General features: G+C 48.7%; 2 long non-coding RNA genes across 2 annotated transcripts in view; one reads left to right on the forward strand and one right to left on the reverse strand.

Annotated features, from left to right (window-relative positions):
- LOC142049855 (uncharacterized) overlaps nt 1–24,341 on the reverse strand; it is a 704,768-nt gene that overhangs the window by 547,740 nt on the left and 132,687 nt on the right. The gene's annotated exons all lie outside the window — the stretch shown is intronic.
- Nucleotides 21,853–24,266, forward strand: LOC142049477 (uncharacterized). Its single transcript, XR_012657733.1, has 3 exons — nt 21,853–21,966; nt 23,488–23,653; nt 24,212–24,266. It is a non-coding gene; the product is annotated as an uncharacterized LOC142049477 (long non-coding RNA).

Here is a 24,341-nt window from a genome sequence, read left to right on the forward strand (position 1 = left end):
TCACAAAGTGAAGAATTATATTCCTGCAATCACTTCTTCTATCATTGGTGTCAAATCCTGAAGCCCAACACTACAAGAAACCAAAGTGGTGGATGTAGAGGAAAAGCTGATGACAAGCTTTGGAGAGAGAAATCATTTGCATGTAGACGCGAACCAACAAACTTGTTAGCTTTTGTCAAGACGACTGAGGGTTTTTTAAATTAAAGAAAAAAAAAGAAAAGGAAAAGTGACATTCTTAAGACACATTACGTTTGGTACAAGAAGTATTTGCATAAAAGGATGTCATGGTTTCAGCTGGGATAGAGTTAATTTTCTTCACTCTAGCTGGTATAGTGCTGTGCTTTGAAATTAGCAGGGGAAAAAAAAATCCTGTTGAGATAACACACAGATGTTTAGGCTGTTGCTGGGTAGCGCTTATACTAGTCAAGGACATGTCTAGCCTCCCATGCTCTGCTGGGTGCACAAGAAGCCAGGAGGGGAGGGGGCACAGCTAAGAGAGCGGATTCAAACTGACCAAAGGGATATTCCATATCATGTAACGTCATGCCCAGTATGTTACCTGGGAGGGGCTGGCCGGGGGAGGGAGGAAGCAATCGCGGCTCGGGGACGGGCAGCGTCGGTTGGCGGGTGGTGAGCGGCTGTATCGTTCGTGTTTCTGCGTTTTTTTTCCCGTTTTTCCCTTTCCTTCCTTTTCCCTTTTATTATATTAACATTATTGTCATTATTATCATAATCATTTATCATCATCATTTTATTGTAATCATTAAACTGTGCTTATCTCAACCCACAAGTTCTTTTGCTCGTCCGATTCTCTTCCCCATCCCACAGGGGTGGGGGGGATGTGAGCGAGCGGCTGCGTGGTGTGCAGTTGCCAGCTGAGGCTGAACCACAACAGTCTATTTTTGGCGCCCAACGTGGGGCACGAAGGGTTTGAGATAATAACAGTTGCTGGTCACAGCATTGATTCATCTGCTCGCAGTATTAGTTTGCCCAGTCTTTACCATGCTGATTGTAAAGTACATGTTAAAACTTGCTGTTGGTTTTGTCAGTTTGCTGTGCTCTGCAGTGATTAGAGATATTTTGCCTAGGAGATTTGTTATTAAAACACTGGCCTTGACTGTTATCGGTTATTTAGGTTTTGCATGGAAGCCATTACTGTACTACAGCTACCACCTCATGGAGGCAATTAGCAATTATACCTCCTCCTCTGAGGAGTTTTTTATGGAGGAAATACAGAATGGCATCGTAGCTACTACCTTATGTAATGCCTCCTCCTTCATTACAACAACTTTTCAGTATCTTGAACATCCTTGTGTAGTTAAGATACATCTGTTGATATTGCTTTGGCAGGTGGTATCAGATCTGTCTAAGGTTAGTAAGCAAGTTAAGAATATAATCCAGAGATCGGTCCCAAGGCTCGATGGCTATGCGTGGCAGGGTATGTGGGAAAGTATGGGCAAATGCCTAAGACGGTGGGCACCCCCTGTGGTGTGGGACTTCACCCCTGAACAAGTGCAGAATCCCGAAAAATTAGTAGAACATTTGGAGGAAGTATGTTGTCACCCTGGCAATTCCAGAGAGATACAAATCACTGCCATGTGCTGGGGTCTGGCTTATGCCTATCGGGCCCTATTTAACACTATTCAGTACCCCCAAGGGAAAGAGAAGGGAGCTAATCCAACCCCAGCGACAAGCACTGTGGCCACCCAACCCCCTACGACAGATACTGCAGCTACTCCAACCCCATTGACAAGCACTGCGGCCACCCAACCCGCCACGACAGATACTGCAGCTGCTCCAACCCCGGTGACGAGCACGGCGGCCACTCAAACCCCCACGACAGGCACTGCAGCTACTCAAACCCCAGTGCCAAGCGTTGCAGCTAAACCGGAGGACCAACCTGTGCCAGTATCAGTCGCCCCTATACGCAAGAAGAAATCATGGAAGAGAAGGTCAACTCGTTTAGAAAGAGATTTCGAGGAACCTGGGCCATCACGAGAAGAGGAGGAGGAGGAGGAACCATGTGTACAAGAAACGGAAACTACCCGATCTCTATCCTTGAGGGAGTTGCAGGATATACGGAAAGATTTCGGGCGTCATTCAGGTGAGCACGTTATCACCTGGCTGCTCCGATGCTGGGATAATGGGGCCAGTAGTTTGGAATTAGAGGGGAAGGAAGCCAAACAACTGGGATCCCTCTCTAGGGAAGGGGGTATTGATAAAGCAATTGGAAAAGGAACACAAGCCCTCAGCCTCTGGAGGTGGCTCCTGTCTGCGGTGAGAGAGAGGTATCCCTTCAAAGAAGATATTGTATTTCGCCTAGGAAAATGGATGACCATGGAGAAAGGCATTCAGCATCTAAGGGAATTAGCTGTGCTTGAGGTGGTTTATGGTGACCTGGACGATCAACGGTCCTCCAAAGATCCAGATGAAGCTGAGCGCACACGACCCATGTGGCGGAAGTTTGTACGGAGCGCACCATCCTCGTATGCAAACTCATTGGCAGTGATGTCCTGGAAAGATGACGAGACACCAACGGTGGCTGAGTTGATTGATAGACTCCGGGAATATGAAGCAAATCTCTCTTCCTCGCTCGTCTCTGCTGTTGAGAAACTGTCCCGAGAGTTCCAGCAACTCAAAGAAGATATGTCCTACTCCCCACCAGTACGGACCAGTATCTCAGCCATTAGGAGTAATCGTCCCTTGGCTCAAGAGAAGGGATACACATGACGGGGCACCCTATGGTTTTACCTGCGTGATCACGGAGAGGACATGAAGAAGTGGGATGGAAAACCTACCTCAGCCTTAGAGGCACGGGTACGTGAGCTGCAAGGGAGAACAATTACTCAGGGGAGTTTCTCCAGGAGAGCTGCTGCCCCAGTTTCCCGTAAGCAATTCTCCAGACAGAGGAGCAGAAGTGCTGATGTCCTGACTGATCTTAACAGAGACACCCGTGATTCATATTTACCGGAAGTGAGTGATGAATACTATGGTCAGGACTAGGGGGGCCCTGCCTCCAGCCAGGTGGAGGAAAGGGATAACCGGGTTTACTGGACTGTGTGGATCCGATGGCTTGGCACATCTGACCCACAGGAGTATAAAGCTTTAGTGGACACCGGCGCACAGTGCACCTTAATGCCATCAAACTATTTAGGGGCAGAACCCATCAGCATTGCTGGAGTGACAGGGGGATCCCAAGAGCTAACTGTATTGGAGGCCGAAATGAGCCTAACTGGCAATGAGTGGCAAAAGCACCCTATTGTGACTGGCCCAGAGGCTCCGTGCATCCTTGGCATAGACTACCTCAGGAGAGGGTATTTCAAGGACCCAAAAGGTTACAAGTGGGCTTTTGGTGTAGCCGCCTTGGAGACGGAGGAAAGTAAACAGCTGTCTACCTTGCCCGGTCTCTCAAAGGACCCTTCTGTTGTGGGGTTGCTGAAGGTCAAAGAACAACAGGTGCCGATCGCCACCACAACAGTGCACCAGCGGCAATATCGCACCAACAGAGACTCTCTGATCCCCATCCACGGGCTCATTCGTTGACTGGAGAGCCAAGGAGTCATCAGTAAAACCCACTCACCCTTTAACAGTTCCATATGGCCAGTCCGGAAGTCTAATGGAGAGTGGAGACTAACAGTAGACTACCGTGGCCTGAACGAAGTCACTCCACCGTTGAGTGCTGCTGTGCCAGACATGCTAGAACTTCAATACGAACTGGAGTCAAAGGCAGCCAAGTGGTATGCCACAATTGATATCGCTAATGCATTCTTCTCCATCCCTCTGGCAGCAGAGTGCAGGCCACAGTTTGCTTTTACTTGGAGGGGGGTCCAGTACATCTGGAATCGACTGCCCCAGGGGTGGAAACACAGCCCTACCATTTGCCATGGACTGATCCATAATGCTTTGGAACAAGGTGGAGCTCCCGAACACCTACAGTACATTGATGACATCATTGTGTGGGGCAATACAGTAGAAGAAGTTTTTGAGAAAGGAAAGGAAATAGTTCAAATCCTCCTGAAAGCTGGTTTCGCCATAAAACAAAGTAAAGTAAAGGGACCTGCACGAGAAATCCAGTTCTTGGGAATAAAATGGCAAGATGGTCGTCGTCAGATCCCCATGGATGTGATCACCAAAATAACAGCCATGTCTCCACCAACTAGCAAAAAGGAAACACAAACTTTCTTGGGCGTTGTGGGTTTTTGGAGAATGCATATTCCACACTACAGTCTGATCGTGAGCCCTCTCTATCAAGTGACCCGGAAAAAGAATGATTTCAAATGGGGCCCTGAACAACAACAAGCCTTTGAACAGATTAAACGAGAAATAGTCCATGCAGTAGCTCTTGGGCCAGTCTGGGCAGGACAAGATATAAAAAATGTGCTCTACACTGCAGCCGGGGAGAATGGCCCTACCTGGAGCCTCTGGCAGAAAGCACCAGGGGAGACCCGGGGTCGACCCCTAGGGTTTTGGAGTCGGGGATACAGAGGGTCTGAAGCCCGCTATACTCCAACTGAAAAAGAGATATTGGCAGCATATGAAGGGGTCCGAGCTGCTTCAGAAGTGGTTGGTACTGAGGCACAGTTGCTCCTGGCACCCCGACTGCCGGTGCTGGGCTGGATGTTCAAAGGAAACATCCCCTCTACACACCATGCAACTGATGCTACGTGGAGTAAATGGGTTGCACTGATCACCCAGCGGGCTCGAGTAGGAAACCCCAGTTGCCCAGGAATCTTGGAAGTGATTATGGACTCGCCAGAAGGCAAAGACTTTGGAATATCACCAGAGGAGGAGGTGACACATGCTGAAGAAGCCCCACTGTATAACACACTGCCAGAAAAGGAGAAGCAGTATGCCCTGTTTACTGATGGGTCCTGTCACCTTGTGGGAAAGCACCGGAGATGGAAGGCTGCTGTATGGAGTCCTACACGACAAGTAGCAGAAACTGCTGAAGGAGAAGGTGAATTGAGCCAGTTTGCAGAGGTAAAGGCCATCCAGCTGGCCTTAGACATTGCCGAAGGGGAAAAGTGGCCAGTGCTCTATCTCTATACTGACTCCTGGATGGTGGCAAATGCCCTGTGGGGCTGGCTGCAGCATTGGAAGCAAAGCAACTGGCAGCGCAGAGGCAAACCCATCTGGGCTGCCACATTGTGGCAAGATATTGCTGCTCGGGTAGAGAACCTGGTTGTAAAGGTACGGCATGTGGATGCTCACGTCCCCAAGAGTCGGGCCACTGAAGAACATCGAAACAACCAGCAGGTAGATGAGGCTGCCAAGATTGAAGTGGCTGAGGTGGATCTGGACTGGCAACATAAGGGTGAACTATTTCTAGCTCAGTGGGCCCATGACACCTCAGGCCATCAAGGGAGAGATGCAACATACAGGTGGGCTCATGATCGAGGGGTGGACTTGACCATGGACGTTATTGCGCAGGTTATCCACGAATGTGAAACATGTGCTGCAATCAAGCAAGCGAAGCGGGTAAAGCCTCTGTGGTATGGGGGACGATGGCTGAAATATAAATATGGGGAGGCCTGGCAAATTGACTATATCACACTCCCACAGACCCGCCAAGGCAAGCGCCATGTTCTCACCATGGTAGAAGCAACCACTGGCTGGCTGGAAACATATCCTGTCCCCCACACCACTGCCCGGAACACTATCCTGGGTCTCGAAAAACAAGTCCTGTGGCGACATGGCACCCCAGAGAGAATTGAGTTAGACAACGGGACTCATTTCCGAAATAACCTCATAGACACCTGGGCCAAAGAGCACGGCATTGAGTGGGTGTATCACATCCCCTATCACGCACCAGCCTCTGGGAAAATCGAAAGATACAATGGACTATTAAAGATGACACTGAGAGCAATGGGGGGTGGCACATTTAAACACTGGGATACACATTTAGCAAAAGCCACCTGGTTAGTCAACACGAGGGGATCTGCCAGGCGAGCTGGCCCTGCCCAGTCAGAACTCTTATGTACTGTGGAAGGGGATAGAGTCCCTGTAGTGCACATAAAAAATATGCTGGGCAAGACAGTCTGGGTTATTCCTGCTTCCAGCAGAGGCAAACCCACTCGTGGGATTGCATTTGCTCGAGGACCTGGGTGCACTTGGTGGGTGATGCGGGAGGATGGAGAAGTCCGGTGTGTACCTCAGGGGGATTTAATTTTGGGTGAAAACAGCCAATGAACTGAATAATATGCTGATAATTGCTATATGATGTTGTATGTCATCACTACTATGGTTGCATCAATGGAATGTTATCATGGTGGGAATCTCCCAATTAATAATAATAGCGAATGAACCTTCAATGGAACCAGGCAAAGTGCAGCAGTGAGAGAACAAGAACTACCAGTGCAGCGGTGATGGAACAAGGACTGACATGCAACAACCTGACCCCACGCACACCGCCTCTCTGAAGGACCCTTACAAGAGATGAAATCCAAAGTCATGGACTAAATGAACTCAATGGACATTCCACAGGCATTCTACAGGGGTGTTCCATAGACTAGTGGAATGATAAATGAAAATCTGTATAGAGATATATATATATTGTTAAAGGATGAGAAGATGGATAGGGATTATTGAATTTGTACTGAATAGTATGGGACCTGAGCATGATGTCAATGATATGGAATAAGGGGTGGATACTGTCATGGTTTTAGCTGGGATAGAGTTAATTTTCTTCACTCTAGCTGGTATAGTGCTGTGCTTTGAAATTAGCAGGGGAAAAAAAAATCCTGTTGAGATAACACACAGATGTTTAGGCTGTTGCTGGGTAGCGCTTATACTAGTCAAGGACATGTCTAGCCTCCCATGCTCTGCTGGGTGCACAAGAAGCTGGGAGGGGAGGGGGCACAGCTAAGAGAGCGGATTCAAACTGACCAAAGGGATATTCCATATCATGTAACGTCATGCCCAGTATGCTACCTGGGAGGGGCTGGCCGGGGGAGGGAGGGAGCAATCGCGGCTCGGGGACAGGCAGTGTCGGTCAGCGGGTGGTGAGCGGCTGTATCGTTCGTGTTTCTGTGATTTTTTTCCCGTTTTCCCTTTCCTTCCTTTTCCCTTTTATTATATTAACATTATTGTCATTATTATAATAATCATTTATCATCATCATTTTATTGTAATCATTAAACTGTGCTTATCTCAACCCACAAGTTCTTTTGCTCATCCGATTCTCTTCCCCATCCCACCAGGGTGGGGGGGGATGTGAGCGAGCGGCTGCGTGGTGTTCAGTTGCCAGCTGAGGCTGAACCACGACAAAGGAAAAAAAGCATTTACATAACAGGAAAAGAGAGAGAACACATAGAATCACAGAATATCTTGAGTTGGAAGGGCCCCATAAGGATCATTGAGTCCAATGCCCTGCTCCTCACAGGACTACCTAACACTAAACCAGGTAGGGCCATTCTCCCTAGCTGCAGTGTAGAGCATGTTTTTTACATCTTGTCCTGCCCAGACTGGCCCAAGAGCTACTGCATGAACTATTTCTCGTTTAATCTGTTCAAAGGCTTGTTGTTGCTCAGGGCCCCATTTGAAATCATTCTTTTTCCAGGTCACTTGATAGAGAGGGCTTACAATCATACTGTAATTTGGAATATGCATTCTCCAAAAACCCACAACGCCCAAGAAAGCTTGTGTTTCCTTTTTGCTAGATGGTGGAGACATGGCTGCTATTTTGTTGATCACATCCATTGGAATCTGACGACGACCATCTTGCCATTTGATTCCTAAGAACTGGATTTCTCGTGCAGGTCCCTTCACCTTACTTTGTTTTATGGCAAAACCAGCTTTCAGAAGGATTTGGACTATTTTCTCTCCTTTCTCAAAAACTTCTTCCGCTGTGTTGCCCCACACAATGATGTCATCAATGTATTGAAGGTGTTCTGGAGCTTCTCCCTGTTCCAGTACAGTCTGAATCAGTCCATGGCAAATGGTAGGACTGTGTTTCCACCCCTGGGGCAGTCACTTCCAGGTGTACTGGACACCCTTCCATGTGAAAGCAAACTGTGGCCTGCACTCTGCTGCCAGAGGGATTGAGAAGAATGCATTAGCAATATCGGTTGTGGCATACCACTTGGCTGCCTTTGGCTCCAGTTCGTATTGAATTTCTAGCATGTCTGGCACAGCAGCACTCAACGGTGGAGTGACTTCATTCAGGCCACAGTAGTCTACTGTTAGTCTCCACTCTCCATTAGACTTCCGGACTGGCCATATGGGACTGTTAAAGGGTGAGTGGCTCTTACTGACGGCTCCTTGGCTCCTCAGTTGGTGAAGGAGTTTATGGATGGGGATCAGAAAGTCTGTTGGTGCGATATGGCCACCGGTGCACTGTTGTGGTGGCGATTGGCACCTGTTGTTCTTTGACCGTCAGCAACCCCACAACAGAAGGGTCCTTCAAGAGACCGGGCAAGGTAGACAGCTGTTTAATTTCCTCTGTCTCCAAGGCAGCTACACCAAAAGCCCACCTGTACCCTTTTGGGTCCTTGAAATACCCTCTCCTGAGGTAGTCTATGCCAAGGATACACGGAGCCTCTGGGCCAGTCACAATGGGGTGTTTCTGCCACTCATTCCTGGTTAGGCTCACTTTGGCCTCCAATACAGTTAGCTCTTGGGATCCCCCTGTCACTCCAGCAATGCTGATGGGTTCTGCCCCTATATAGTTTGATGGCATTAAGGTGCACTGTGCGCCGGTGTCCACTAAAGCTTTATACTCCTGTGGGTCAGATGTGCCAGGCCATCGGATCCACACAGTCCAGTAAGCCCGGTTATCCCTTTCCTCCACCCGGCTGGAGGCAGGGCCCCTCTAGTCCTGATCATGGCAGTCACAACTCACTTCCTGTAAATGTGAATCAGAAGTCCCTCTATTATGCTTAGAAATAAAATCTGCGCTTCTACTCCTCTGTCTGGGGAGTTGCTCACTGGAAACTGGAGCAGCAGCTTTCCTGGAAGAGCCTCCCTGAGTGACTGTTCTTCCTTGCAGTTCATGTACTCGTGCCTGTAGGGTCGAGGTAGGCTTGCCATCCCACCTCATCATGTCCTCTCCGTGGTCACGCAGGTAGAACCATAGGGTGGCCCGTGGTGTGTATCCCCTTCTTTGAGCCAAAGGATGCTTATTCCCAACAGCTGAGACACTGCTCTGTCGAGGTGGGGAGTAGGACACATCTTCTTTGAGTTGATGGACCTCTTGGGATAGTTTCTCCACAGCAGAGACTAGCGAGGAAGTGAGATTTGTGTCGTAATCCCGGAGTCTATCAATCACCTCTGCCACCGTTGGTGTCTCGTCATCTTTCCAGGACATTACTGCCAATGAGTTTGCATGCGAAGATGGTGCGCTCCGTACAAACTTCCGCCACATGGGTCATGTGCACTCGGCTTCATCTGGATCTTTGGATGACTGTTGATCGTCCAGGTCACCATAAATCACCTCAAACACAGCTAATTCCCTTAGATACTGGATGCTTTTCTCCATGGTTGTCCATTTTCCTGGGTGATATGTAACATCTTCTTTAAAGGGATACCGTTCCTTCACTCCAGACAGAAGTCGCCTCCAGAGGCTGAGGGCTTGTGTTTTTTTTCCAATTGCTTTGTCAACGCCCCCTTCCCCAGAAAGGCATCCCAATTGTTTGGCTTCTTTTCCCTCTAGTTCCAGGCTACTGGCCCCATTATCCCAGCATCGGAGCAGCCAGGTGACAATGTGCTCACCTGAACGACGGCTATAATCTTTTCGCATATCTCGCAACTGGCTTAAGGACAGGGATCGGGTGGTCTCTATTTCATTTATTACTTCTCCCTCCTCTCCCCGCGATGGCCCTGGTTCTTCATCATCCCGTTCTAAACGAGTTGATGTCCGCTTCCAATATTTCTTCTTGCGTATAGGGGCAACTGATACTGGTACGGGTTTATTTTCTGAGCCAGCTCCGGTACTTGTTGTGGGGGTTTGAGTGGCTGCAGTGCCTGTTGTCAGGGCTGGATTGTCTACAGTGCCAGTCACTTTGCATTTCAATCCAGAGACATTCTCTTCCCCCTGGGGGCACTGAATACTGTTGAGCAGGGCTCAGTATGCATGGGCCAGACCCCAGCATGTTGCAGTTATCTGTGTCTCTCTGGAGTTCCCAGGGTGACAACATACTTTCTCCAAATATTCTACTAGTTTTTCAGGATTCTGCAGTTGTTCGGGGGTGAAACTCCAAAACACTGGGGCTGCCCACTGCCCAAGGTACTTGCCCATGCTATCCCACATGCCCTGCCACTCGTAACTATCAAGCCTCGGGGCAGATTTCTGGGTGATATTCTTAAGTTGCTTAGTCAAAACCAAAACAACATGCCCAAAAACTAACAATAAGTGCACCTTAACCACCCAAGGATGTTCAAGATACAAAAAGGTTGTTGTAGCAAAGGCACAGACATCATAGAACAAAGTTGCAAAGGTACAATTCTCTGTTTCCTCCATACAAAATCTCTCCGAGGAGGAGGTATAATTGCTAATTGCCTCAACAAGGTGGTATCCCAAGTACAGTAAGGGTTTCAGCAAAAACCCCAAATACCAGATAAAGCTGAAAACGAGTGTTTGTATAACAAATCTTGTAGGCAAAACGTTTCTAATCACAGCAGAACACAGCAGACTCAACAAACCAACACTGATCTTTAACACCAACTGCAAAAAGGACAACATGGTGCTGTGACCAGCAGCTGTTATTATCTCCAACCCTTGAGCCCCACGTTGGGCACCAAAAAAACTGTCGTGGTTTAGCCGGCAGCTCAGCCCCACACAGTCGCTCGCTCACTCCCCCACCGGTAGATGGGGGAAGAGAATCAGAAGGGTAACGCTCGTGGGTTGGGATAAGAACAGTTTAATAATTAAAATTAAAAGAAACAACAACAGAAATGCAATGGAAAGGAGAACAACGAGAGGCGCAAAGCCCCGGGGGAGGGGGGAAGGGAGGGGAGGGGAGAGGGGGAACGAACCGCCGAAACAAACCACACGCGCCGCAGCCACCCGCCAACCCGACACCGCACGCTCCCGAGCTGCAACTGCCCCCCTCAATATACTGGTCATGGTGTCACGTGGTATGGAATGAACCTGCCATTGGCCAGTCGGGGTCAGCCGCCCCCACCATGGCCCTGCCCCTCCCAGCCCCCCCCCCCCCCCGCCACGCGGCAGAGCGCGGGAAGCTGGAAAGGTAGCTGACCCCCACAGTGAGGAGAATTAACCCCTTCTCAGCCAAAACCAGCACAATAGCCATCCCTTGCAGCACTCCAGTTGTGCGAGTCATCCCACCATGTTTCTGTGATTGGCACTATACCATAGTTTTCCAGCTGCACAATGGCTTCCAGCTACTCCTGTTTGTCGCCCATGCAACATGCACTGGTGCAGATGTACTTCAGTTGGGCTATTGGTCCTGCCACCTTTTCTGGGGGAGAAGCCACATGGATGGCCATCCCCTACCTCCACTGGGATGGCAGAACAAAGGACCTCGCTAGCACACCGTTCCTCAAATATTGGCATGCTGCCCCCAGGCTTATCTCTAGCGAGCATCGTTTTATCCCTTCCCCCTTCAAATCTAGTTTAAAGCTCTCTCAATGAGCCCTGCTAACTCCTGTGCAAAGATCCTTATCCCCCTTTGAAACAGGCATACCCCAGCTGTCACCAGCAGGCCTGGTGTCACATAGACTGACCCATGATCAAAAAAACCCAAAATTCTGCTGGTCACACCAGGCTCAGAGCCACATATTGATCTGCTGGCTCTTCCTGTTTCTTCCCACATCATTCCCTGCAACTTGAAGGATAGAGGAGAACACTACTTGTGCTCCTGATCACTTAACCAGTTGTCCCAAGGCCCTTAAGTCTCTCTTGATTGCCCTTGGCCTTCTTATTGCAACTTCATCAATGCCTACCTGAAAAATCAACAATGGCTAATAATCTGAGGGCTGTACCAAGGTAGGGAGTTTTCTGTTCACATCTTTAACCCAGGCCCCAGGGAGGCAGCAGACTTCCCTAAAAAGTGGGTCTGGTCTGCATAGCGGGCCTTCTGTTCCCCTCAGAATAGTCTCCTATGGCAACAACCTGTCTTTTTTTCTTTATGGAAACAGTTTTCATGCAGGGCATAGGCCGACTTAACCTTGATGACTCCTCCAACCTAGATGAACCATCATCCTTGTCATCATTCGGTTCCACTTGAAGAGCCTCATACCTATTGTGCATGGGTGCCTGGGAAGGTGGGATAGTCACAGAGGAGATGGGCCTGCTGCACTGAGCAGGAACTTGTTGCCATTCCCCCCATCCCTTAAGTCACCATGTCCAGCCAGGTGGAGAGAGGATAGGGAATCCTCCATACCATGCATCCTGTCTGCCTCATGGACCCGTCCCAGGGAAGGTAGGGTGCAGTTTCCATCTCTCTCTTGGACACCCTGATACTCCTCAACCTACTCACCTCCTCCCAGAGCTCTGTCACTTAGTGGAGGAGTTCCCCTATCTGGGTGCCCCTCCCACAGGTGTGCACACTGCTGCAAAGGATAGAGGTGCATAAACTCCAAAAATGTTGTGGTTTAGCCCCAGTCAGCAAATAAACACCACACAGCTGCTTGCTTACTCCCCCCGCCCCCATGGCATGGGGGAAAAAATCGGAAGGGCCAAAGTAAGAAAACTCGTGGGTTGAGATAAGAACAGTTTAATAATGAAAATAAAACAGTAATAATAATAATAATAGCAATATAATGAAAAACAAAATAATGAGAGAGAGAGAGAGTGAGATTAAACCTCAGAAGGTGGGGAAAAAAAAATCCAAACAACAAGTGATGCAACAGCTCACCACCCGCCGACCGATGCTGCCATTCCCCGAGACGCAATCACTGCCTCCCCGTGCCAACTCCCCCCAATTAATATACTGGGCATGACGTCACATGATATGGAATATCACTTTGTGTAGGGGAATAGACAGGGATCGGCGACCGGAAGATCACGGGCTGTGACGGAAAGATAGACTCCTCCCCATAGGAGTGGCAGGAACAGGAAGTGCAAGAGCTATATAAGCGTGTGACACAGCTAAATAAACGGACATTTTGTATCCATCATATTGATGTCTGTGCATCACTGTCCCCAGGGTGGGTAGAGCCCTGTGTCCCGGAGATATGCGGCCCAAGATAAGTTCTCCCATAGAAGCGTACAGCAACAAGTGGTGACCCCGACGTGATCGGCAGGGCGACATGGCAAGTTCGCCGGGGGGAAAAGATAGCTTGGGGCACGCAGGGGCGGGACGGGGAGCCGCAGGATGGCGGCCGCGCCATGGAATCAGTCGTAAAGGTACTGAAGGGATTGGGGAGGAATATGGAACTTCGATTTCGAAGGCGCCTACCTCAAAGGCCATCCAATGGATGATTACGCAGGGGCTCATACGGAGTCCCGCAGACATATTTAATAAAGATAATTGGGTGAGAATTAGAGAGGAGTTAGCCGAAAGGGCTATGATGGGAAAACCCCAGTACATACAGCTCTGGGGAAAGATACACCGATTGCTATTGAAAGCTCGGGATGATCAGGAGACGTGGCGGCAGGCGCGGCGGTGCCTGCACGGTGCTACAGGCAACAGTAGCCCGGAAATAGACCCAGGAGGGGCAGTGGGGATGCAGACAGGGGCAAGCATCACGGGGGATGGGGAAGAAGCGGGGAGTTTGGACAGAGTAGCCTGGCCAACTACTCAGTCTGAGGCTCCCGAAGAGGCGGATCGGGAAGCGGCGGTGTTCCCTGTTGAGCCAGCAGGACCTTTGGAATGCCCCCTGCATACCCCTGGGACGATTTGGCACAGGCGCAGGTACCTGTGCACGGGGAGGGGGACATGGCAGCGGACGCAGCGGGAGTGACGGAGCGGAAGGAGGAGGATGATCAGCGCCGGCAGCGGCGCTGCCCTCTGCCTGACCCTCGAGACTGGCTCCCGGGGCAACCCTTGAGATGGGAGTCGGACGAGGAGGGGGATTGGGGTGCCTGGAGGGGAGGACAGGGTGGCTATAGATCAACCTCGAGTAGCAGCGAATCAGACGTTGGGGGAGAAACCGATGTCCACATGTGGGAAGATGGGGCAGATTGCCTGCAGCGCGCAAAAAAGAGGCATAAGGCAGCAGGGACTCGGAGGACCAGTCAGAAGGAGGGAGGAGAGGGACTGCCAAAAGGGGAGGTCCGGAGCGCTGCAGCTCCGGAGGGGTCCACGGAGGACGTGCTGCGGCAGCTGCAGCAGGTTATGCGCGCACTAGGGGAAGTAACTCGGTGGCAGACAGGACTCTTAACGAAGGGTGCGCCCCAGCGACAGTCAGTCGAGTTACCTAACTGGCGGCTGATAGCCAGAGATTGTAGCCTCGATGGAGTAAGGATAGAGATGCCCGGGATATTCCCTGTCCGAATAGCTCCTGGAGGAGGGGCAGGGAGCTGCAAGCGGTAACGGAGAGTTCCCGCAGAGCGTATAGTGAAGTGGGCAGGTATTAAAAAAAAGCGGAACCTTGGCAAAAGATACAGCAAGGACTAGCAGAGCCATTTACAATGTTTTGTGACAGGTTGCAGAAGGCTATCATAGAATCAGAATTGCCACCAGCAGCCAAGGAGGCAGTCCTTATGGATTGCCTCTGAAGTCGAGCAAATCCGCAGACACAAGATGTCCTCCGCACCCTGGCGGTGGGGGCATCATTGGGTCAAACCATCAGGCATGTCTTGCGCCAGGAGGCGTTGAATCAGCATGGCAGTGTGGGAGCGCACATCTGCCAGAACCCTGACTGCAGAAGCGAAGAAAGGGTGCTGGTGCAAGCGGCCGGGGTGGGGCCGAGATGTCACTTGTGTGGACGGCAAGGGCACTTTAAAGCTGGGTGCCCGCTAGCGGAAAGGGGGGGACATAATGGAGGAGGAGCGCACCCAGTAGGGAGGTGCTGGGTGTGTGGGAAGCCAGGACATCGGGCAAGAGATTGTCCAGCCACAAAGCCGGGAAACGGCCAAAGGAGGGCGAAGCGAGGGGGATTCGCGCCTCCTGTGAGTCAAATGGCCCCCATCATGGTGCCAGTGCCAGGAGCTTGGCCCACCGTAGCGGGCCAAGGGGGAGTGAACCTTCAGGCAGGGGAGCAGAACCAGCGAGATTTGCAGGTTACGGCCCCCGCGTGGCTTTGGTCATAGGCTGTGACGAGAGACCCATGGCGGCGGTGATGATTACCCCACAAGAGCCGAGTTGCCTGGCACGGATATGCCTGGGAACGTTAGTGGATACCGGGGCAGATGTCACAGTGATGCCACTCGAACGGTGGCCACCAACTTGGCCCCTCGCCATGGGAAAACGTATAATAGGGGTGGGAGGAGAACAACAAACGAGGACTAGTACTTGCCCTGTGAAACTCGAAGTCATGGACGAGGAGGCAGGGAAGCTCCTCACGGCCGTAGTGACCATACTAGTAGCAGATGGGGTAGCAGGCCCCTTGTTGGGGCGAGACGCCCTTGCCCAGATGGGGATCAGGTTGAAAAATTTAGCATAAGGGCCACTGCCTCAGAGGGGCTTCGTCACCACAAGTTAGTGTGGAAAACCGAACAGCCCGTCTGGGTGGAGCAGTGGCCCCTGACAACAGAGAAAACAGAGGCTGTAAGAGCTATAGTAAAACGAGAGCACGAAGCAGGGCACCTAGAGCCCTCGATGAGCCCGTGGAACACCCCTATATTTGCTATAAAAAAGAAAGATAAAAACCAATGGAGGATGCTGCATGACCTTAGAGCAGTGAATCAGCAAATGGAGGACATGGGGACTCTCCAACCCGGCCTACCAGATCTGAGTGCTGTCCCGAAAGGATGGCGAGTCATTGTTTTAGATATCAAAGACTGCTTCTTCAGTATTCTGCTACATCCAGATGATAGAAAGAGATTTGCCTTTACTCTGCCCGCGGTGAACCGCGCAGAACCAGGTAGTAGATGGCAGTGGACAGTACTTCCGCAGGGGATGAAAAACTCTCCAGCGATCTGCCAGAGGTATGTGGCTTCCGCATTGCAGCAAGTAAGGCAACAGTATCAGGAGAGAATCTACATGATCCACTACATGGATGATGTCCTCATAGCTGCGCCCACCGAGGTGTTATGTGAACAAGTCTTTTCAGACACCCAAAGGGGCCTTGAGGGACAGGGCCTCCAGGTAGCTGAGGCAAAGGTACAGCGAGGACCAGTGTTTGGATTTCTGGGTACTAGAATAGAAGGGGATTGCATACAAGCTCAGCCCATTAAACTTACACCTAAGGTTAAAAATTTACACGCTGTACAGAAGCTGGTAGGAGCACTGTAGTGGTTGCGGATGTTCGTGTGCGTCACCGGTGAGGGGATGCAACCTTTCTATGTGTTGCTGAAAGGGACCGACCCGTGGGAGCCCAGGAGTTTAGACGCCGAGGCAGTCCAGCAGTTGCAGATGATAGAGCGTCGAATGCAAAAGGAAGGAGTATGGCGGTGGGACCCTCAGGAGGAATTAATCTCAGGTTGGATTCTGACCGCCGGTGGAGGATTAGGATTGCTATATCAAATATGGGTGGGGGAAGAAAAACCACTGCGATGGGTATATCAGAAGGTTCCCAAGGATGCATTCTCCACAAAAGTCAAGGTAGCCGGGGGAATGATTTGGCGTCTGCGAAGGGAAAGCAAGGGAATCTTTGGGAAGGAGCCAGATAAGCTCACAGTGCCGTGGAATGGGGAGAAATGGCGGAAGGTGGTAGAGAGTGAAGAGGATATACAATTGGCGGTATACTCGTACCCAGGGAAAATCGTCACAGGCACGGTACAGAGGTGGGCCGAGACAGCCAAAGTGGTGGATTTAAGTGTGGATAGTAGAGTTTTGGATACCCCTCACCCAGGACCAACATATTTCACAGACGCTTCCTCGAAGACGAACAGAGCGGCGGTAGTGTGGAAAGAAGAGAATAGTTGGATGCGCCAGACGTATGAGGAGCAGGGTAAAAGTGTGCAGTGGCTAGAAGCGAAAGTGCTAGAGATGGCCCTGCGAAAGGATATAGATCGGCATATAAATGTGTGCACGGCCTCTTTATATGTGTATAAATTAGTCACGTCCATGAAACGAGAGGGTGTACCGCACACGGAAATTGCCTTGATGCTAGAGGTTGCTTTATCGCAGCGAGGAGCAACTGTGACAGTAATTCACATTCGCAGTCATCAGACGGGGCCTGGACCACTGATTGAGGGGAATTGCATGGCTGATGAGGCAGCTGTGGGAGTCTGGACATTGACGGAGGCAAAGAAACTGCATCAACTGCACCTGGGTGCTAAAGCCTTGGCAAAGGAGTGTGGCATCTCAATAAGAGCAGCAAGAGAAGTAGTAGCCACCTGTCCTTACTGTCAGCAATTGCCACTGTGGGAGGCAGGAGTCAACCCTCGAGGACTGGAAGCAAATGCTATCTGGCGGACTGACTTTACTGAATGTCCACAGTTGGCCCCCGGACGGCACCTGGCAATTACAATTGATACATATAGTGGAGTCATCATGGCTACTCAACATTGGAAGCAGACCGCAACGCAGTTGGCTGCGCATTGGACCACGGTGATGGCGTGGCTTGGAAAGCCCACCGAGATAAAAACAGACAATGGACCATGCTTTCGGGCTCGAAGTACCGAAGAATGGTGTAAAGCTTGGAATATTGTATTAAAACACGGCATTGCTTACAATAGCACGGGGCAGGCAATAGTTGAACGCGCTCATCGCACCTTGAAAGCAAAGATAATACAGCTTGGGGAGGGGGAGGGGTATAAGGGAGCTATACCCGTAGCAGCTCAGCAAACTATTTTAATGCGTGCACTATATTCGCTTAATCATTTTATACGCGGGCAGGAGCAAGTTACAGCAGTGGAGAAGCACTTTGGCAAAGCTCAAGCAGGCGAGCGCTATCCGCAGGTACGAGTAAGGTTCCCAGGCAGTGAGCAATGGGAGAGAGGATGGAAACTGAGATGCCTGGGGAGGGGCTATGCTGCGGTTGAGAATGAAGGGTGCAGAGAATGGGTGCCTATAAAGTGTGCGAAAGCAGAACTGTGCAAGGATGTATAATGAATAATCCCTTTCTGAGTTGTCTCTTTGCAGGGTCTGCTGACATGGATCCTCATGCTAGCCGTGCCATTGGGAAAAGAAATGAGCTCCTTGACAAGATCGCAAGCAATATTGCAACGAGAGCGACACTGGGAAAGGGCGGCAAAAGAGATATATGAACTGGGATTGGATAGTAATAATTGGGGGGATCTTGTTGTGTGTAGTAACCATGGTTACTTGTGGGCTGCCATTGTTATGCTGTGTTATAAGACAAATCAGAGAGCGCCTGCAAGAGTTACATGAACATAGACGTGACCGCAATATGTATCCGCTTACACAAGTAGATTTGTAGAATTTTTCGTAGCATGGGGAGGGGGAGATGTAGGGGAATAGACAGGGATCGGCGACCGGAAGATCACGGGATGTGATGGAAAGATAGACTCCTCCCCATAGGAGTGGCAGGAACAGGAAGTGCAAGAGCTATATAAGCGTGTGACGCAGTTAAATAAACGGGCATTTTGTATCCATCATATTGATGTCTGTGCATCACTGTCCCCAGGGTGGGTAGAGCCCTGTGTCCCGGAGATATGCGGCCCAAGATAAGTTCTCCCATAGAGGTGTACAGCAACAACTTTGGTCAGTTTGGATCAGCTGTCTTTGCTGTGCCCCCTCCCCTCCCAGCTTCTTGTGCACCCGGCAGAGCATGGGAAGCTGGAAAAGTCCTTGACTAGTACAAGCGCTACCCAGCAACAACTAAAACATGAGTGTATGTGATAATTGTTGGAGGTGACTTAGAAATTAAACATGTTTTCAGAAAAGGTACAGCATTGAAGAAGCTGTCAGGGTGAAGTGCAGCTGCTATGTGAGGAATCCATTCCACGGAAGCTCCCTAGTAACCATAGATGTCGGCAATGCCAGGAGAACTTGGTGTACTGACTCTAAGAGGAGTTGTCCAGAGGGTGGAGCGGTGCGGAGGCATTGCGGTCAGGCTCTGTGATAAATGGGAACTCGAGGCACCATGGAGCTGGTACACTGCACATTTGCCACCCTAGGCCAACAGTCCGTCATACTTTTGACAAAATGCTGTCCTTTTGGTGAACTTTGCTAATTATAATATCATTATAATGCCAAAACACACCTTCATCCCAAAAGTTACCTACTTCTAAAGTGCGACCACCCCTCACTGGGCATGCACTTTGAATTTCTTCTAGTCTATGCTTTTAAAAGTAAAATGAGGAAATTCTACCCCAATCATAATAAAGGTATGTATGACTAGAGTCACTCAAGCTCCACCTGAAAGGTAAAAAATAATAAAAAATGTGTGAAGAGAAAGAGGGTGTGGGGGAAGATACCATCGTATACCACTCTGACTTCTGGGACCAGTCAATGGGCTGAGCCTCTCTTCCCCCCCACTGGGACACCTTCGGGTAAGATTTGAGCACTTGGTTATACCATCTGTTTCCCCAGGAAAACTTAGAAACCTCTCTATAGCTTCACTTTAAATCTCCAATGCTTCATATTTGCTTAATGCATTTGTAGCCTAGCAGTGTTACTCATTGTCTTAGTATTTGTGTGCGTCTTGTAACCAGCAATCTTATCGCCGGTAATCCAAAGAACCTGTGTATCTGTTGCTTTAATAAATTGCACTATTCATTAATCTAGCCATGATCGTTCTCATTGAATGCTACCGGCCGGGGCATCTGGCAAATCGGTTACTAACAACAAATACTCTGATGGGTGGTTACTTCTACAACCCTTAGAAAATCAACCGTTGACCAAGTCTGAGACTAAGACTGGACTTAGCTGCACCTAGACTCTTCTCTGAGAAGGAGTTTAGAAAGCAAGGGGGTCCTGTCTGAACCTTGTGACTCAACAGTAGGGTCTCCCCCTAGCCACTCCTCATGCAACAGCGTGTTATCAACATTGTTTTCATACTAAGTCCAAAGCACAGCACTATACCAGCTGCAGTGAAGAAAATTAACTCTTTCCCAGCTAAAACCATGACATTAGATTCTGTAGTAATACTTCTGTGCTGCATAGTTATTTGAGAAGCTCCAGTTTGGCAACATTTCCTTGCTGTTCTGATTGCTGATTACTGTTTTTAAGAATAGCGCAATATTCTATGAAGGCTTTTCTTCCTTCTCTTCCTTCTGCCTTCTACTTTCAACAATTTCTATTTTAACAATTTTTTTTTATCTTTAGGGGTTTTTGCTTTTGTTACTGTATCCCCAGTGATATAACCATCACATTAACTCACCTCTGAGGATTATGACCTCTTTCTGAGTGAAAGAATAAACCTATTTGGCCAGCCCTTCAACCAAGGTCAACTGACACAGTTCTGCTAGACTATACTGATATAAGTCCTCAGAGCAGCCAAAAGACTGTATTTGAGATTTTGCTCAATCTACATTTTGTTTAAACTACTGCTCTTTTAGCAAAATTACCTTCTCCCAAATTGCCTGCAATGCTATTGCAGACCCACAGTATGATGCTTTATTATAGTTAGATGCATCTTGAATTCTAGCCATAGTGACAGAATGTTGTATGTGACTATTCAACTATATAACACTGAATGGTTTATTGGGATTTTTCCTTAAATTACTCCATTTATAAGGTTTTGACCATAATGTGGTTAACATGAAATTGGTATGGACATTTCATGTTCAAAAAACATGCAGACGTGGCACTTGGGGATATGTTTTAGGAGGCATGGTGGTGTTGGGTTGATGGTTGGACTTGATCTCAGAGGTCTTTTCCAACCTTAATGATTCTATGATGTCTATTGATATGAAGCTGAGCATGGTCTGTTCATGGCAGTAAAAATTCTACACAGAGCTGCAGTTCTAGGAGCTACTTCAAAACACTAAATGCCACATGCCAAATGAAGCTACAGGGTACTAATTTCTTCTCAGATAAAAGCTAAATCTGAAGTCTGCTTTTTAACATCACATCAGTGCTGTTGCATCTGTGAGGAAGTACAGGGATATAGGAGTCAAGGTTTGCTTTGCTTTGGTCTTGTAGCACTTTCTCACAAAACCCTAATTTCACCAGATGTACCCGTTTCTTCCACTGATGCTCCTGTGCATGTGCCTACATACACATGCACAAGTGGATATCCCGTACAAGCAGATGTTCAAAAATAGTGTTGCTGAAATCCTTCAAAACATTATTTTTAAACTGAATCAGGATTTAGGAAATTTGGGTCTCGGAAAAAACCAAACCTGTAAGTAGGGCACATTCCTCTTCAGAGATCTCTAGTTACAAGGCAGGTCTTCAGCACAATGGGTGAGAAGGGTTCATGTGTCAGGCAAGGCTGCTCCGGGATGCTGTGGCATGCCCTCAATTCTGCTCACTCACATGGGGCTGCACCGCTTTCCCCTGCCTCTGCTGGGCCACTGCTGAGCAGGTTCTTGCTGAAAGACATTGGGACAGGTTGGCCAGACGCCTCCCAAGCCAGCGCCCCTCGGTCCCCGCCCTCCTGGCGCACCCCGGGCCCAGCCACCAGACTGTGCCACTGCGCCAAGACGATCAGGTGGCATTGACGCGATAGTGTGTTCCTACTGACTTTGCAAGTGAAAAAGATGTAGAACCGGTACATCTTAATCAGCTGCCTTGTTTTATGCCACCTGGCTTTTGAACCATTTAGAGTTGAAGTTTTTCTCCTTTGCTACGAATACTAAAGATGCCATTAAAAAGTACCCTGAGCTCTCACACAACTGAGAGTTGGATTGTTTAAGAAAAAAATATACTTGTGGTGAAAGACCTAGTGAAATCATTGAAGAACTGAGTATCCAAGCCCTCACAGGAGGAGTGGACTTCTGGAAGGACTTCAGCTTGGGGAGAGATGCTGCATGGTGCACTTGCATATACCCTCCTCCTACTCACTCCTGTGACCTAATGGGACAGACTCCTCTGCACAAAGGAGCAGGTGGGACTCCACGGGTCATTTGTGAAGAACTAGGGTATGCTGTTTGTATACAGTGCATAAGATAATCTGCGCCTGATGCAAGTATCATTATTGGCTCCACTTTAGCTGTCAGAGTTAATAAACATCATCAGGATGTGCTGAATGTCACTATTGCTGCTCCATTCCCAAGTGTGCGTCAGTGTGTCTGGTAGAGAACTATACAGCACAACCAGGTGGGATCACACTGGCTGTGCCTGCATTGGCTGAGCAGTGCTGCGGAGAGAAATACCTTCGGATTAACCATAGATAAGACTTTCCCAGGCTCAGACAAAGAATTAATGCCATGATTGACATATCTATTTATCCTTTTGCTTCCAACATAAATTGTATAATTTATCATCTAAATATGGGGCCCCACAGACTTCTGCATGCTGTTTTGTTCCATAAATGAAAGGGAAACTTAGAATCTATTCAACAGGTCTCTTGTGTTTTGGAGAAAGACCATGTTTAATTGTTTTGATTTAAAAAAAAAAACCAAAAAAACTTTCCCGCTGAATTTAATTCAGCGATAGCATTTCTGAAATTGGCTTGACACTGCATTTAAACAAAAAAAAGCCTTCCGTACAGTCCAGTCCGTAATTATTTCTACTTTCTTGGCACACTTAAAGCCTAGCTGGTACATCTCTCTTTTCCTCTGAGGCACAGACAGCAGGGGCTGTGCCCTGCCAGGCGGCCGATGGGTGCCCGGCACGGAACGTGAAGGCGTTATCCCAAAAAGTGGGTTCATTCACCCGGTGTGCAAAATGCCAAACTACACACGGAGCAGAGGTATTTTGTTCAAGTCATTTTTGCACAAAGATTGGTGCTAGGTGGTAAACCACAAGCGCATTTGGAGTGGTACCTGCACATGGGGCAATTTGGAAAGAAAGAGAAATATTAAACTTGCAAGGGGTGCCAATAAAATATGGAACAGACATTATGAGACTTCTGCAAGCAGTTCTTCAGCCAAAGGAGGTTGCAGAATTACCTAAATGTAATCAGTATAAATATTTATTGGTATTAGTAGGTACTTTCCCTGGTTGGCCAGAGGCTTTCCCTTGTCGCACCAACAAAGCTAGAGAAGTGATTAGGATTTTATTGAAAGAAATTATTCCTAGATTTGGTATTGCAGAGGAAATCTCCTCTGACAATGGGCCTCATTTTATTACAGAAGTAATACAAGGAATTTTCAAGTTTTTACAGATTAAGTGGGAATTACACACCCCCTGGAGGCCTCAATCTAGTGTAAAAGTAGAAAGGCTGAATCAGACCCTCAAGTGGCAAGTCTCTAAACTTTACCAGGAAGCACACCTTAACTGGATAGAAGCCTTACCTTTAGTTCTTTTGTGAATTCAAATAACCCCTAGGGTTAACGAGGGAGTAAGCCCCTTTGAGATCGTATATGGGAACGCATATCCCACAAACCTCTTAAACAACAAGGGAGACCAAATGCATATAAGAGGACAGGCTGCCATCAAGGAATATTTGATTTCTCTCTCACAGACTTTGTCTTCATTATACATGTACCTAAATCAAAGGACCTCTTCCCTTGGACACACCAGTCCACCCATTCCAGCCAGGAGACACTGTCTGCCTACGAACTTGGAACTCTTGGCCAGAGACCAGTAGAACAGAGAAAGCTCCACAACTCCTGGCTCCATTACGAGAGGTAACAGGGGCAGGAGGACCGGCTAGAGTAAAAGTACCCTTTTCCACTACTGATTTAGATGCCTGGGAAGAGGTAGCTAGGGGATGCCAGGATGACCCCTCTCAAGTGGCAAAACAATTTGAATAATAATTTTAAAAACCCAGGACCCTGAGTGGACAGATGTAGATTTGATTTTGGGGGAAGTGACGGAAACAGAAAAACAATTAGTATTAAAAACTGCACAAACTCACGTGCAGGCCCAAATTACTGGGGGAACCTTACAAGGGAATGTGGACAATTACATTCCCCTGACTGACCCACGTTGGGACCCCAATGACGGGCGTGATTATAGATTATTAAAAAGATACCAAGATTGGATAAAATTGGGATTATAAAATGCAATTCCAAAAGCTGTAAATTGGTCAGCATTATGTGCTGTCAAACAGGGGCAGAAAGAGACCCCTAGTGAATTTCTGGATCAATTGAGAAATGCCATGCGAAAATACACTACCCTGGATCCCTCCTCGGATGTGGGACAAGAACAACTTGTTTCTCTATTTTTGGGGCAATCATCTACAGATATAAGAAAGAAGCTACAGAAGTTAAAAGAACTGGAAATAAGAGACTTAGAGAAATTGCATGAGGAGGCATGGAGAGTTTAGAGGGATCGGGAGAACGTGGATAGAGGAAAACTGATGAAAGTGATGGC

The sequence above is a fragment of the Phalacrocorax aristotelis genome, chromosome W (assembly GCF_949628215.1).
Source record: "Phalacrocorax aristotelis chromosome W, bGulAri2.1, whole genome shotgun sequence".
Lineage (NCBI taxonomy): Eukaryota > Metazoa > Chordata > Aves > Suliformes > Phalacrocoracidae > Phalacrocorax > Phalacrocorax aristotelis.